General features: G+C 52.7%; 1 protein-coding gene across 5 annotated transcripts in view; it reads left to right on the forward strand.

Moving 5' to 3' along the window:
• Positions 1 to 14842, forward strand: part of SLC6A6 (solute carrier family 6 member 6) — an 82211-nt gene that overhangs the window by 12147 nt on the left and 55222 nt on the right. Inside the window, exon 1 of one of the 5 annotated variants that reach the window (XM_043442178.1) lies at positions 9398 to 9402. The exons of the other annotated variants lie outside the window; for them this stretch is intronic. The gene's annotated coding sequence lies outside the window, so the exon portion shown is untranslated. Of the gene's footprint in view, positions 1 to 9397; positions 9403 to 14842 lie in introns of those variants that run through there. 5 annotated transcript variants of the gene reach the window in all.

The following is a 14842-nucleotide window of genomic DNA, read 5'->3' on the forward strand; positions in this document are numbered from 1 at the left end:
GCAGAGCTGCTGAGCACTGACTCCGGGGTCCTGGCCCGGCTCCCCGCCCGGCTCTGCACCAGGCACTGAGGGGACCCTCGCGGGGTCGATGCTGAGGTTCGGGGCCCAGCACGTGTGGAAGGGGCTGTTGCTCGGCTCCCAGCTCCCAGGATGCTCGAGGAAGGGGGCTGCCGTCCCAGTCATCTTTTCATTGCATTTTCTCTTTATTTAAAAAAAAAAAAAAGGAAAACCTTAGGGAAGTTGCAAGAATGTTACAGTGAGGCCCTGTATGTCCTTTCATTGAGTCTTCCCACTGGGAGCAGTCTCGTCCTTGGCTTCGTGGCTTTGCCGTGAGCTGTGAAAACAGCCGCGTTCGCATTTATGCTGGTTGCCTCTGCCGGGAGTTTCGGGCGTGATGCCCTTTACCTCTCATCCTTCTCCTGCCTTTCCTGAGAGCAAGGCCGTTCATTCTCTGCAAGCCCACGGTGATCAGCCCTGGAACATCTAACATTGACACGGTTCTGTTATCTAATCGACGTTAATAGCGTTTTGCTGATTGTCTAGTGTATACAGAACTTCCCCCGCCTCCACCCCAGTTCAGGATCACAATATGCTTTTTTTCTTTCTTTCTCTTTTTTTGCTTTTATTGGAGGATGATTGCTTTACAGTGTTGTATTGGCCTCTGCCGTCTACCAGCATGAATCAGCCACGGGTATACCTATGTCCCGCCCCTCCGGAGTTGGCCTCCCGTCTCCCGCCCCACCCACCCCTCAGGTTGTCACAGAGCACTGGCTGGAGCCCCCCGTGTCACACAGGGCGTCCCCACTCGCTGTTTATTTCCCACACGGTGAGGCGGATGTTTCCATGCTATTCTCTCAATTTGTCCTACCCCCTCCTTCCTCTGGGCTTCCCCCGTGGCTCAGCCTGCAATGCCGGAGACCCAGGTTCCATCCCTGGGTTGGGAAGATCCCCTGGAGAAGGGAAAGGCTACCCACTCCAGTATTCTGGCCTGGAGAAGGCCTGGAGAATTCGATGGATTGTGTAGTCCATGGGTTCACAGAGAGTCGGGCACAACAGAGCGACTTTCACTTTCACTCTTTTCTCCTTCCTCCACTGTTTCCACAAGTCTGCTCTCTGTGTCTGCATCTCCATTGGTGCCCTTCAGATAAGTTCATCAGTACCGTCTTTCTAGATTCCGTGTGCATGCATTCATGTACGATATTTATCTTTCTCTTTCTGACTAACTTCAATGGTGTTTTTAAAAAGGGTTTGATGGGGGCAGGAACCTGACTGAAGCCACTTTTCTGCAGTTGCCTTCTAAGCCTTGATTTAAACATCCTCACTGTGTGTGTGCGCGCTCAGTCGTGTCCAACTCATTGTGACCCCACAGACTGGACCCCCGCCAACCTCCTCTGTCCATGGGATTCTCTGAGCAAGAATACTGGGCTGGATTGACATGCCCTTCTCCAGGGGATCTTCCCTACCCAGAGATCGAACCCGGGTCTCCCACATTGCAGGCAGATTCTTTTTTTTTTTGCAGGCAGATTCTTTACCATCTAAGCCACCAGGGAAGCCCCTAGGGGTTTTCAAAGAAGTCTTTGAGTCGTGACATTCAGTAAGAAACACACTTCATGACAGGATGCGGCGAGTGCTTACACCCGTGAAACTGAAACCAAAGTTTCACAAAGTTAGACGCGTAGCCTCACCGCTTGTCGGACTCTGTTCTGTCCTGTTCTCCTTCATAACAACGATCACCCTGCCCCCTCGGTTGATTTCATGACCGACTAGTACATCTTGGTCTGGAATTTGAAAACCTGGCTTCCTAGGCAGAAATTTCTCCTGGGCATCGAGCTCCCCAGGGCTGGGTTTGGTTGACTGGGGTCACCTGGGAAGCCAGGACTGGGAGAAACGCCCGAAGACCCTTGGTGGATCCGATGCCACCCCGCCAGCAAGCCCCCAGCCCTGGGTCTCTGTCACTGGCAGCCACCGGCCCTGGCCCCACCCAAGACCTGTCCTTCGTGGCTGGACTTCAGGTGCAGAGAGCCAGGCTGGCACATCCCCGGTGGTTCCGGACACCTCCCTGACCAGCTGCCAAGCGGCACGGAGCTGCCTCCGCTCTGGGTCAGGCCTCCGGAGTCCCCACAGTCATAAATAGCAGGAGGAATCATCTCGAACATTTACGGAACTCTTCAGCAACGTTCACCGTGCTCCGAGGGTTTGAATGATAGTGGGTTTTCTCCCGCGGTGGCCCTGGGACGCGCACTGCGCTGCCTTGCGTGGAAGTGACCCCCAAGCCCTGCGCCGTCTCTGTGTCAGACACCGCTAGCACCGAGGATGCCTGAGGTCCTCCCAGTGAGCATCCGTGCCATGGTGGTGCTCCACCGCACAGATGGGGAAACAGGCTCAGAGCGGTGAACCGACTGCCCCCTCACCCCCAGGTCACACAGGACGTGAACCCTGGTGGATCTGACTGGTGCCCACACCAGCCAGCTGGGCCCTCCCTCACCCCCGCCCCCAGGCTGGAGCAGACTCTGTCTCAGCCCTTCCCCCCAAGGCCTCTCACTGGTTAATAAGTAGCCCAGAGCAGCCTGGAAGCCAGGTGCCTACCGCCCTGAAGCTGGAATGTGCATTCTGCTCCAGATAAAGACACTCTTGTGCAAGGGGCTTGGCCCTTAGAGGCGATCCACAGAGACAGGCCACAGTTCCTCTCTTCCGAGGCTTGCTGATCCGGCCACACTTGGTGGGAGCCCATTTGACAAGAGAGGCCTATCTGACCCCTCCTCCGAGCAGCCCTCTCGGTTTAGTCTTCCTGCCAGGTCTCCCTGGCCCCCGGACTGGCAGGCAGCGGGGTTTGGAGGGCGGTGTCTTTAGAGAACAGTTGCCTTCTCTGAGGTCTCAGCCCCACCGGGTGTCCGGACTTCAGTTCCCCCCGGAGAAAGGGGACAGTGATCACTCAGGGGCCCCCACAGAGTTGAGGACCTGACCAATGTGTGCGTGTCTGTCGGCTGGTCAGGAGGCCCCGCGTTACTAATGAACCCACCAAAAGTGGCATTCCTGACCCAGCGGGCAACCCGTGTGGTGGAAAGTCCATGGAGCTGGAGAGTCAGCCAGGCTGGGCTCGGATGCGGCCTCCACCCCTGGCCAGCTGTGTGACCTCAAGGGCGGTCCCTGACCGAGCCTCTCGAAGCTGCCTCTTCCCCACCCTCTTGTGAAAGGACCAGGAAGAGCCCTGGGGGGGAGGAGGTTGGAGAATCAGGGGTAATGCCTGGTCCTCCCACTGGGGTTGGGGAGGGCTGGAGCGCCTCACAAAGTTGGGGCCAGCAGACAGTAGCATTTCTTATCTCCTCTCCCGGGTGGGATCCCTGAACAACGCCCCCCACCTGAAAATCAGATCCACCTTCTTGGGTGCCCCGGAATCTGAGGAAGGGGGCGTCTCTCTGGGCTTATCGTGAGAATTCCCGTGGGCCTTCTCCACCTGCACCTCCTCCACCATCCCCACCCCAGCCCGCCCCAGCCTGTAAACTCTGACAGGGGTGGGGGTGTCAGAACAGGCAGCCGGCGACCACCCGCCAAAGTACTTGCTGCTTCGAAGGGCCTAGGCAGAAAATTATTTGCCCTGATTATGTTGTGCGATTTTTTAAAAATTGAGATACCTTTGACACACAATGGGAGTGTAAATTTAAGGTGTACAATGTCTTGATTTTGTCCATTGCTATTGCAGTTTCAGTGTCGGTGTGGCATTTCGTTAACACCTCCCCTCCGTCACTTAATGATTTCCTCTGGTGTTGAGAAGTTACCTGCTTTTCATACAGAAATTCGGAGAGCACAGAAAACTCCTAAGAAGAAAACCAAGTTCATCTCCGGTCCTGCCATCCAGAGATAACCAACCCAATGGTGCATTTAGCAGCATGTGGGTAATGGGCCTTATTTAAAATTTTCCTTTCCAAACTAAACTCATAATATGGCTCTTTAGGGGCCAGTTTCTCCCACCACACCTCCCCCAAACTATTTCTAGGAGTCTTTTGGGGTCTTGGGTCTTCTATCTCCAGGGTTGGCAAACTTTTTAAAGGTTGGCCAGTATGTACTGTGGGCTTCGGGGCCCATGTGATCTCACGTCTGCGGTTGCAGCTAGAACCCAGCCAACCCAACAGGCAAAGGACGGATGGTGCTCTGTGCCAATAAAACTTTATTTACAAAAGCTGTGCTGAATCTGGTGGGGGCAGGAGGGGTGCAGTTTGTGGACCCCCTATTCTAGGTTGCTTTCATTTGTCTGGCTAAACTATCATTTCTTTAAGTAATCCCCTAGTGAGGAGAGATGGGCCGTGTGCAGTTTCTTTCTTGAAAACTACTCTGCTGTGAACTTTTTTTTTTCTCTTCTATTTTTAATTGTGGTAAAATACACTTAACATAAAGCCTGCAGTCCTCACCACTTTAAGTCTACATTTCAGTCGTGTTAGGTGTGTTCACGTTGTCGGGTAGTCTCCAGAACTTTTCATCTCGCAAGACTGTAGGCAGCAGACATTTTGCACGTTGATCTGGTCAGGAAATTGGCATCACTAGCCTGAAGGGGCTGTGCGTTCTTAAGATGCTGGCACCTGCTGCCAAATTATTGACCCTCCAGAAATTACCCTGCTGTCATCAGAGACAGCCCGCAGTCCTTGAGAGACAGGTGGCACGTCCCTGGGGAACGTACCTTCAGGGTCTTAGGGCACAGAAGATTTAGACCAATTCATCCCAGAGGAGGGGGCTTCCCTGGTAACTCAGCTGGTAAAAAATCCGCCTGCAATGCAGGAGACCCATTTGATTCCTGGGTTGGGAAGATCCCCTGGAGAAGGGAAAGGCTACCCACCCCAGTATCCTGGCCTGGAGAATTCCATGGACTGTATAGTCCTTGGGGTCCCAAAGAGTCGGACACGACTGAGCGACTTTCACTTTCACTCCCACTTTGATCCCAGAGGCGCTGCTCCCAGTCTACCAGCCTCCTTTTGCGGGGAAGGACATAAGAACTTAGGAAACAAAAATGCTGTGAATCCTAGACCTCCTCCTCCAAGGCTGATAAATACACTCTTTAGAGAGAGGAGAGGTATGTTTAAGACCTATTCTCACAGTGAGTCTGAGTGTAAATGTCTTTATATATATGAGATGACACTGGCAAAGGAGATCCAACCAGTCCATCCCAGAGGAGAGCTGTCCTGGGTTCATCGGAAGGACTGATGCTGAAGCTGAAACTCCAGTACTTTGGCCACCTCATGCGAATAACTCATTGGAAAAGACCCTGATGCTGGGAAAGATTGAAGGCAGGAGGAGAAGGGGACGACAGAGGATGAGATGGTTGGATGGCATCATCGACTCAATGGACGTGAGTTTGAGTAGACTCCAGGAGTTGGTGATGGACAGGGAGGCCTGGCGTGCTGCAGTTCACGGGGTCACAAAGAATTGGACGTGACTGAGTGACTGAACTGAACTGAACTAGTGGTAAAGAACCCTCCTGCCAATGCTAGGAGACGTAAGAAACGTGGGTTCAATCCCTAGCCTGGGAAGATCCCCTGGAGGAAGGCACAGCGACCTATTCCAGTATTCTTGCCTGGAGAATCCCATGGACAGAGGAGCCTGGTGGGCTAACGTCCATAAGGTTGCAAAGAGTCGGACAAGACTGAATCGACTTAGCACACACAGCACACGTGTATTTTAACATATTTGTTTTATTTCTTTGGATGCTCGGGTCTTAGTTGTGGCGCTCAGGCTTAGTTGCTCAGCAGCGTATGGAATTTTCCTGGGCCAGGGATCTAACCCATGTCCCCTGCCTTGCAAGATGGATTCTTAACCACTGGAGCACTTGTAAATGTCTTTTGGCCTCTGTCTTGCTCTTTGTGACCCAGGGCCTGTCGCTTGACCTCTCTGGGCCCCAGGGGCTTCAGTCAAAATAGAGGTGATATAGAATCTCCCTTCTCCGGTTGTTGGGAGGATCGGGGGAGAAAAACTGTGAAAGTTCTCAGTACAACAACCGGCGCAGGGCAGTTACTGCAAGTGGTACTTACTATAATTGGTCTTCCTCTTGCTGCTATTATTGTTAATACCTTTGATGCCTCTATCAGGGTAGGCTGAGCACATGGACGATAGCAGGTGCGGCCGTTTGCAGTTCTCAGAAAGGCCTCCCGCCTGTAGTACTTGCATTGTTCTATCTCGTAGTTCTTACTGTCCCCAAGCGACAGGGGAGAGTCGTGGGGCTGAAGGCGGTGGTGGCCAGCTTGAGGTCAGTGCATATCCAGACGGGGCCTGGGAGGAACCACAGCTTCAGCGTCTAGTCGAATTCAGAGCTGCTGGGAAGCCTCCGGACCTCGGGGTCTCAGGCCAAGAGGAGATTCCTTGGATGCGTCTTCCCATCTCAGCTCTGAGCCCCACCGGGGATCACACCGGGATTTCTTCCAGGAGAGAGCTGATGCCTCTAACATTGCGGTTCCTCCCCCGACAGCACCACGCAGCTCTCCAAGGCCGGCTGAGCGTCCCACAACGTAGTCAGTACTGACGCTGGTCCTGTGGGTCTCGTTCGGTCGCTCGGTCGTGTCTGACTCTTTGTGGCCCCATGGACTGCAGCACTCCAGGCTCCCCTGCCCTTCTCTGTCTCTTGGACTTTGCTCAAACTCCTGTGGTAGACACTCAGATTCCCTAGGGGAAGGACTCAGTCCCTCCAGACTACCCCCCACCACCACCCTTCAGCCTGATGGCTAGGACTTCTAGGCTCCTCCGACCCTCCTTGAGTTGCGTTAATTGGCTCCAGCAGCTCACCGACCTCAGAGAATCACCGGTTTCAGATTGAAGGTGTAACCTAGGAAACGGATGAGACCCACAGGCAAGGCCTGGGGAAAGCGCGGGGCTTCCATGCCCGCTCCGTGTCCCCGAATCTCCCCGTGTCCACCAACCAGAAGCTCCCCAAACCCTGTCCTTTTGGGACTTTCTGGAGGCTTCATCACCTAGGCATGATTGATTCCACCTCCAGCCCCTCTCCCATTCCGCAGGGCTGTGGGGTCGTGGGACTGAAAATTCCAGCCCTCTAATCACTGGTGAGTTCTCCTGGCAACCAGGCCCCTTTCCTTAGCTGCCTCCGCAGTCGCCTCATTAACATAACAAAAGACACCTTGCTCACTCTGGCCACTTAGGAAATTCCTAGGGTTTTAGGAAGTCTGTGCTGGAACCTGGGATGAGGACCAACTTTATCTTTCTGATTATACATCGCAAGATCACAGAAGCTGATGTGGCCTTTCGAACACCAGAGCCTCTCACCGTGGTGAAACCTGAGAGGTTTCTGGAAGATACTGTTATCCGTTAGTCTGAGCTCAGCCAGGAGACAGCAGGTCCAGAAGCCCAGGCTCCTAAAGCAAAATGGGCCCCTCCCAGCCCCAGGGCCCCGTCGGCCTGGCTCCCTGGGGGGAAGCCCCCTCCAGCACCTCCTTTATTTACCCATTTGCTGGGGCACCTCGGACAAGTCCCTCCCCTTCTCTGGGCCCTGAGCCTGCCGGGTAAGACCAGGGGTGTCTGGAATCACCTCCCTAGGGTGGCTGCTGGCCTGGCCATGCTGAGCCTTGCCCACGGACGTCAGCTCTGCCGTTTCAGAGCCGGTGGCCGAGTGCGAGGGTCACCCTCTGTGAGTGGGGTGCTCTCTGTGAGAGCTGGAAGCACACTGCCCCTCAGGGTCTGCATCCTTAGGAAGGGGGCTGCCCCCACGGCAGCCTGGCCCGCCCTCTGTGGGACCTCACACGGGGGCCTCTCCTGCCCCCCGGCCCCTACCCTCCTCACCCCCAAGCTCCCGCCGCCCCATTTCTCTCCCGCTCCCCTCTCCCCAGCTCTGAGAGCCCACTGGGGCCCAGGCTCCCTTGCTGAGTCCTGCCGCAGTGAGGAATGTGGCCCTTAGGTCTGTTTTCAGAGTCGAGTATCAGTGAGCCTCTGCTTGTCTTGCTGCCACCCTAGTCTTTTCTGGGCGGGAAGATCCCCTGGAGGAGGGCATGGCATCCCACTCCAGCATTCTTGCCTGGAGAAGCCCATGGACAGAGGAGCCCGGCGGGCTACAGTCCACGGGATCACAAAGCGCCTGACACGACTGAGCGACTCACACTTTCACTTTTCACTTTTTCCGACCAGGCACCCAGAGTGTTTGATTCCGTATTTCCTGGCTGATCACACAACAAGACCCTCCAGATGAGGTTGCCAGATAAAACACAGGTGCATCTGAGAGGCACAGCACCCTGCCCAAGGTCACACAACATGTTGACGTTGGGCATCTCCCCCCGCCGCTGCTTCCTGGCTGTGCGACCCCAGGAGTGTCCCATCCCCCTTGTGAGCCTCAGTCGCCCCATCTGTCAGACGGGGACTGGGGTGGGGATGCCCACTGGGTGAGCTGGCGCACGTTGGAGAAAGCAGCCTGGTGTGTTAAAAAGTTGAGACGAAAAAAAAAAAAAGTTGAGACGATGATTTCTTATCAGCGTGACTTCTGAACACCGGCTGTGATGAGAGTGCTTTCAGGATGGGGTTCGTCACAGTAAACGGGGCAGACACGCGGTGAAGTCTCTTGCTCTAAAAGAGACAGAACTAGAAGCGCTTGGCATGTCCCAGGTGGCTGCTTCCAGGCACTGATGACCGACATCCTGGACCCCCACGTGGCCAGGCCTGAGAGCACCACGGCTGGGGACTCAGCCTGTGGGGCTTCTGAGGAGAAGGGTCCCCCTGATTTTATTAAATGAATTACTTCTATGTCATGTTCATAAGCATCATGACAAGTGCTGGTGATACAAATACAAGGAAGACATAGTGTCAGTGTTTCAGAATTTTACAGTCCAGTAGGTGAGCCTGTGTGAACATGTAAATTGCATTAAATTTTGGTGGGTTTTTTTCCCAGTTCTGCTGAGACTAAATGACATCAGTGTATGAGTTTCAGGCGGCCGGTGTCATGCCTTGATTTACACATATTATGAAACAGTTACAAAGGTTGGTTCTCTTAACGCCCATCACTTTGTGTAGATACATCAGCTCCCAACTTAAGGGCAGAGAGCGGGGCAGACTTTTGTCTTCCCTTTGGCCCTTTCAGTCCATTTGAGAAATTTGCATGCTTTTCAAACCTGTTCCAGCCCTGCCGAGTCAGGGGAAGGCCCAGGCAAGACCGTTTGATATCAGGGAAAGTTTGGGGAAAACCTGTAAGCATCTGAAAACCGAGAATTGAAAGTCTGCTCATTCAGTTGTCAGGAAGTGATGGACTTTTCCTGTGGATCACGGACCCCGCTGGGCCTTGGGTCCCCAGAGATGAGCCTTGCTCTGTCTAGCTTAGGAACCGCCTGGCCAGCGGGGAGATGCTGCAAGTCGGGCGTCCATTGGCGGGGTCTCTTGAAGATGCTGGGGCAGCCACAGTTCAAAGAGCTTTCCCAGAAGCCTCGAGTGACAAAGCATGCCAGGTGGGCGCAAGAGGGGAAGGGCGTGCCGGGTGAGGAAGCCGCCCATGGAAGGGCCGGCCGGGCGTGACGTGGAGTTAGGGCCCCCAGGGTCTGAGGGGCCTGGGCGGCTGGGCTGCGTGTTCGGGGGCGGGCGAGGAGCCGCGTGGATGATGGTGACCCCAAGGGCCTGCTGGCTTTTTGCTCCCTCTGGGGACCAGCCTGGGTCCGAGTGCTGACTTAGTGTTCACAGGTGGCCCTTCAAGGTGGTGATTGTGCAGTTGTTTTGACAGCAGGCTTTTGCACGGGAAGAGAATCAGACAGCCCAGCCCTCACCCAGACCCGCTTGTAGGAGCATCACAGGCGCGGTCAGAGATCCCAAGAGGAGACAACTCTGATGAGACGTCTAACCTCGTTCTGCTGACTTGCGCGGTTTCGGGAGCGTGCGAAGTGCCTTGGGAGGGGATGGGGGTGCCAGGCGGGCTCGGCTGCTGGCTGGACACAGGACACCGGATGGAGAAAGTGTTTATTTGGTGTTTTCTCTGCCTGGCAGACCAGCCCTGGGTGTTCACGTCTGCCTTTCCCAGCGTTTCACTGGATGATGCTAACGAGGGGTGCGGTCCGTGTTTGCTGATTAGCTGCATGCAGTGCAGGGACAGTTTCTCCCGCGAGCAGAGCCGGGCACGCACTGCGCACTTCCTGGTACCTGCCCTGTGTAACGTGAGGTGGCCCATTTTACAGATGGTGCAGCTGAGGCCCTGAGGGGAAGAGACGCGCCAGACTTGCAGCTGACAAGGGACAGAGTTAGGCTCCAGCTGAAGTCTCTGATGGTGGTGCACAGTAGGCAGAAGTGGAATGAGGCAGAGGGTGTTTGGGGCAGAGTCTTAAGGGCAGGTCTGGGGGCAGGCAGGCAGCTCACTTGTGGGGAATTGAGAGAACAGAGCTGCATGCAGAGGCCAGGCGGGTCCTTCCTCTCCACTGACCTTGTCTACACCTCGGCCACCTGGGGTCAGCAGGAACCGACTGGCCGAACAGAGAGATGAGTCAATGAGAGGAGTCAACAGGTTTCTCAGATATGAGTATAGCGGTGGCCCTGATCTCGGCTATCCTTGCCCCTCCAACAGTGACAGGAGCCTTTGTCAGATGGCCCAGGCTCTGCGCAGGGTGAATAAACTGAGTCCCAGACTGCAGCGCCTGGCACGCTCTGCGGGGGAGGCGGCAGGGTGAGAGCGCTCAGAGGAGGTGGTGGGGGGGTGCTCTCAGGGCTGAGATGCAGGCAGGCGGGGGGCACCACGCCCAGAAAGGGTGCGGGCTGGCACGCAGCGCCCCTGCACACCCTCCTCTGCCTCTCCTCAGTTCACTGAGGTTAGCCACACCCGCCGACCTCAGATCGGGACAGTCTGAGTGTAAACGGTTAAAAGCTGTTGCCGGCCTGAGGGGCCGGTATTTCCCCAGCCCAGCAGGTGAGCAGGATTAAATGGGAAGGTCCAGGCTCCGCAGCGCGTGCAAGGTTGTGGTCACTGCTGCTCTGTGGTTGAGGCCTCTGGGTCCTAGTCGTGAAGCCGTGTGTGACCCGGGCCCGCTCGGGAGACCTGGATTTTAATCCTGTTGCTGCTCTTCCGCCGCTCAGCTGTGTCTGACTCTGTAACCCCGTGGACGGCAGCATGCCAGGCTTCCCTGTCCTTCACTAACTCTCAGAGTTCACTCAAACTCATGTCCTTTGAGTTGGTGATGCCATCCAACCATCTCATCCTCTGTCGCCCCCTTCTCCTTCCAGCCTTCAATCTTTCCCAGCATCAGGGTCTTTTCCAATGAGTCAGCTCTTCGCATCAGGTGACCAAAGTATTGGAGCTTCAGCTTAAGCATCAGTTCTTCCAGTGAATATTCAGGTTCCTTTAGGATTGACTGGTTTGATCTCCTTGCAGCCCAAGGGACTCTCAAGAGTCTAATCCTAGTTCTAATCCTAGCTGGTGAATTTTCAAAATGACATCCCTACCTCCTACTGGCCTTAGTTTCCTCCTGTGTCAGCTGAAGAGGGGTCCCTCCTGAAATTCAAGATCTTGGCCAGGAGATGCCCCAGAGCCCTGTAGTTGAGGACTCAGGGCCCTCAAGTCCTGCCTTTCCTGGCTGGGCAACCTTGGTTAAATTGATCCATTTCTCTGAGTCTCAGAGGTGGGTAAGATCCTTCATCCCATAGGGTGGTTGTTGGTAAGGACCAGATAAAATACGAAACCCAGGTGCCAGGTGACACCCCCAGGCACACGTGGGCTTGGCCCAGAGAGCTGGTATTTCTCTCCGGAACTGATTGTGCAGCTGGAGGATTTTTTCCATACATTTGAGGCATTTCAACAGTGCATTTTCTTCTCTCAGTCTCTCTGAAAATGCTTTAAAGTCCCATTACCTTTGGACTGGCTATAGAAAAAAAGTGAGCAGCGATAATCAGTGAAACTGATTTAAAGAAGAAAAATATTTAGCATGATATTTTAAAGTTACTGTTAGCTAGAATCATATCAAGTGGCCAGCAGTGCCAGACACATAATCAGTTCAGTTCAGTTCAGTTGCTCAGTTGCAAACCCATGGACTGCAGCACGCCAGGCCTCCCTGTCCATCACCAACTCCCAGAGCTTGCTCAAGCTCATGTCCATCGAGTCAGTGATGCCATCCAACCACCTCATCCTCTGTCATCCCCTTCTCCTCCTGCCTTCCATCTTTCCCAGCATCAGGGTTTTTTTCTAGTGCGTCAGTTCTTCACATCAGGTGGCCAAAGTATTGGAGTTTCAGCTTCAGCATCAGCCCTTCCAATGAATATTCAGGACTGATTTCCTTTAGGATGGACTAGTTGGATCTCCTTGCAGTCCAAGGGACTCAAGAGTCTTCTCCAGCACCACAGTTCAAACTCATCAATTCTTCGGCACTCAGCTTTCTTTATAGTCCAACTCCCACATCCATACATGACTACTGGATAAACCATAGCTTTGACTAGACAGACCTTTGTCAGCAAAGTCATGTCTCTGCCTTTTAATATGCTATCTAGGTTGGTCATAGCTTTTCTTCCAAGGAGCAGGAGTCTTTTAATTTCATGGCTGTAATCACCATCTGTGGTGATTTTGGAGCCCCCCAAAATAAAGGCCCTTAATGTTTCCACTGTTTCCCCATCTATTTGCCATGAAGTGATGGGACCAGATGCCGTGATCGTAGTTGTTGAATGTTGAGTTTTAAGGCAGCTTTTTCACTCTCCTCTGTAATTTTCATCAAGAGGCTCTTTAGTTCTTCTTCATTTTCTGCCATAAGGGTGGTGTCATCTGCATATCTGAGGCTTTTGACATTTCTCCCGGCAATCTTGATTCCAGCTTGTGCTTCATCCAGCCTGGCATTTCACATGATGTACTCTGCATTAAAATTAAATAAGCAGGGTGACAATATACAGCCTTGACATGCTCCTTTCCCAATTTGGAACCAGTCTGTCGTTCCATGTCCGGTTCTAACTGTTGCTTCTTGACCTGCATACACATTTCTCAGGGGACAGGTAAGGTGGTCTGGTATTCCCATCTCTTGAAGAATTTTCCACAGTCTGTTGTGACCTACACAGTCAGAGGCTTTGGCGTAATCAATAAAGCAGATGTTTTTCTGGAACTCTCTTGCTTTTTCTATGATCCAGAGGATGTTGGCAATTTGATCTCTGGTTCCTCTGCCTTTTCTAAATCCAGCTTGAACATCTGGAAGTTCAGGGTTCATATACTATTGAACCCTGTCTTGGAGAATTTTGAGCATTACTCTGCTAGTGTGTGAGATGAGCGCAATTGTGAGGTAGTTTGAACATACTTTGGCATTGCCCTTTCCAGTCCTTTGGACTGGCCTTTTCCAGTCCTGTGGCCACTGCTGAGTTTTCCAAATTTGCTGGCATATTGAGTGCAGCACTTTCACAGCATCATCTTTTAGGATTTCAAATAGCTCAGCTGGAATTCCATCACCCCCACTAACTTTGTTTGTAGTGATGCTTCCTAAGGCCCACTTGACTTAGCATTCCAGGATGTCTGGCTCTAGGTGAGTGATCACACTTCTGTGGTTATCTGGGTCATGAAGATCTTTTTTGTATAGTTTTTCTGTGTTCTTGCCACCTCTTCTTAATATGTCTGCTTCTGTTAGGTCCATACCATTTCTGTCCTTTATTGTGCCCATCTTTGCATGAAATTTTCCCTTAGTATCTCTAATTTTCTTGAAGAGATCTCTAGTCTTTTCCATTCTATTGTTTTCCTCTATTTCTTTGCACTGATCACTGAGGAAGGCTTTCTTATCTCTCCTTGTTATTCTTTGGAACTCTGCATTCAGATGGGAATATCTTTCCTTTTCTCCTTTGCCTTTCGCTTCTCTTTTCTCGGCTATTTGTAAGGCCTCCTCAGACAACCATTTTGCCTTTTTGCATTACTTTTTCTTGGGGATGGTCTTGATCCCTATCTCCTGTACAGTGTCATGAACCTCCATCCATAGTTCTTCAGGCACTCTATCAGATCTAATCCCTTGAATCTATTTGTCACTTCCACTACATAACCATAAGGGATTTGATTTAGGTCATACCTGAATGGTCTAGTGGTTTTCCCTACTTTCTTCAATTTAAGTCTGAATTTGGCAATAAGGAGTTCATGATCTGAGCCACAGTCAGCTCCTGGTCTTGTTTTTGCTGACCGTATACAGCTTCTCCATCTTTGGCTGCAAAGAATGTAATCAGTCTGATTTCAGTGTTGACCGTCTGGTGATGTCCATGTGTAGAGTCTTCTCTTGTGTTGTTGAAAGGGGGTGTTTGCTATGATGGTGTGTTCTCTTGGCAAAACTCTGTTAGCCTTGGCCCTGCTTCATTCTGTACTCCAAGGCCAAATGTGCCTGTTACTCCAGGTATCTCTTGACTTCCTACTTTTACATTCCAGTCCCCTATAATGAAAAGGACATCTTTTTTGGGTGTTAGTTCTAGAAGGTCTTGTAGGTCTTGACACATAATATCAGTCACAATTATTGTTTCCAGGATGTAAGAATAGTTGGAATTAGCATAAAGGGTTGCTATGACAGTGCTTTTCCAGGGTCCTCATTCGCTGCTGCCTGGAAGGAGGCAGGTCACCTGCCCTAGAGTGCCCAGATGAGGGTAGGAAGAGGCCAGGATTACAGCTGAGGAATGACCACCTCATTCCACTGGAGATGGGCAGGGAGGGGATGGTCAGGGAAGTCTTCCTGGAGGAGGTGGCATTTTGAGGATGGAGAAGCAGCGGCGATGTGCGTTCCAGGGCCTGGAATGAGGTATAGAAATGCACCAAGCTGTGACAGTCCAGGGCCTCGCAGATGACGCTGTATAGAGATGGTGAGCTCTGTGATAAAGGAGACCCCTCTGACCCTAGTTTTGCCAAGAGATGTTCCCAATTGGTGGCATTTTTCTGGAGGACGTAGTTTCCAGGCACCTT

Source organism: Cervus canadensis, chromosome 22 (genome assembly GCF_019320065.1).
Source record: "Cervus canadensis isolate Bull #8, Minnesota chromosome 22, ASM1932006v1, whole genome shotgun sequence".
Taxonomy (NCBI): domain Eukaryota; kingdom Metazoa; phylum Chordata; class Mammalia; order Artiodactyla; family Cervidae; genus Cervus; species Cervus canadensis.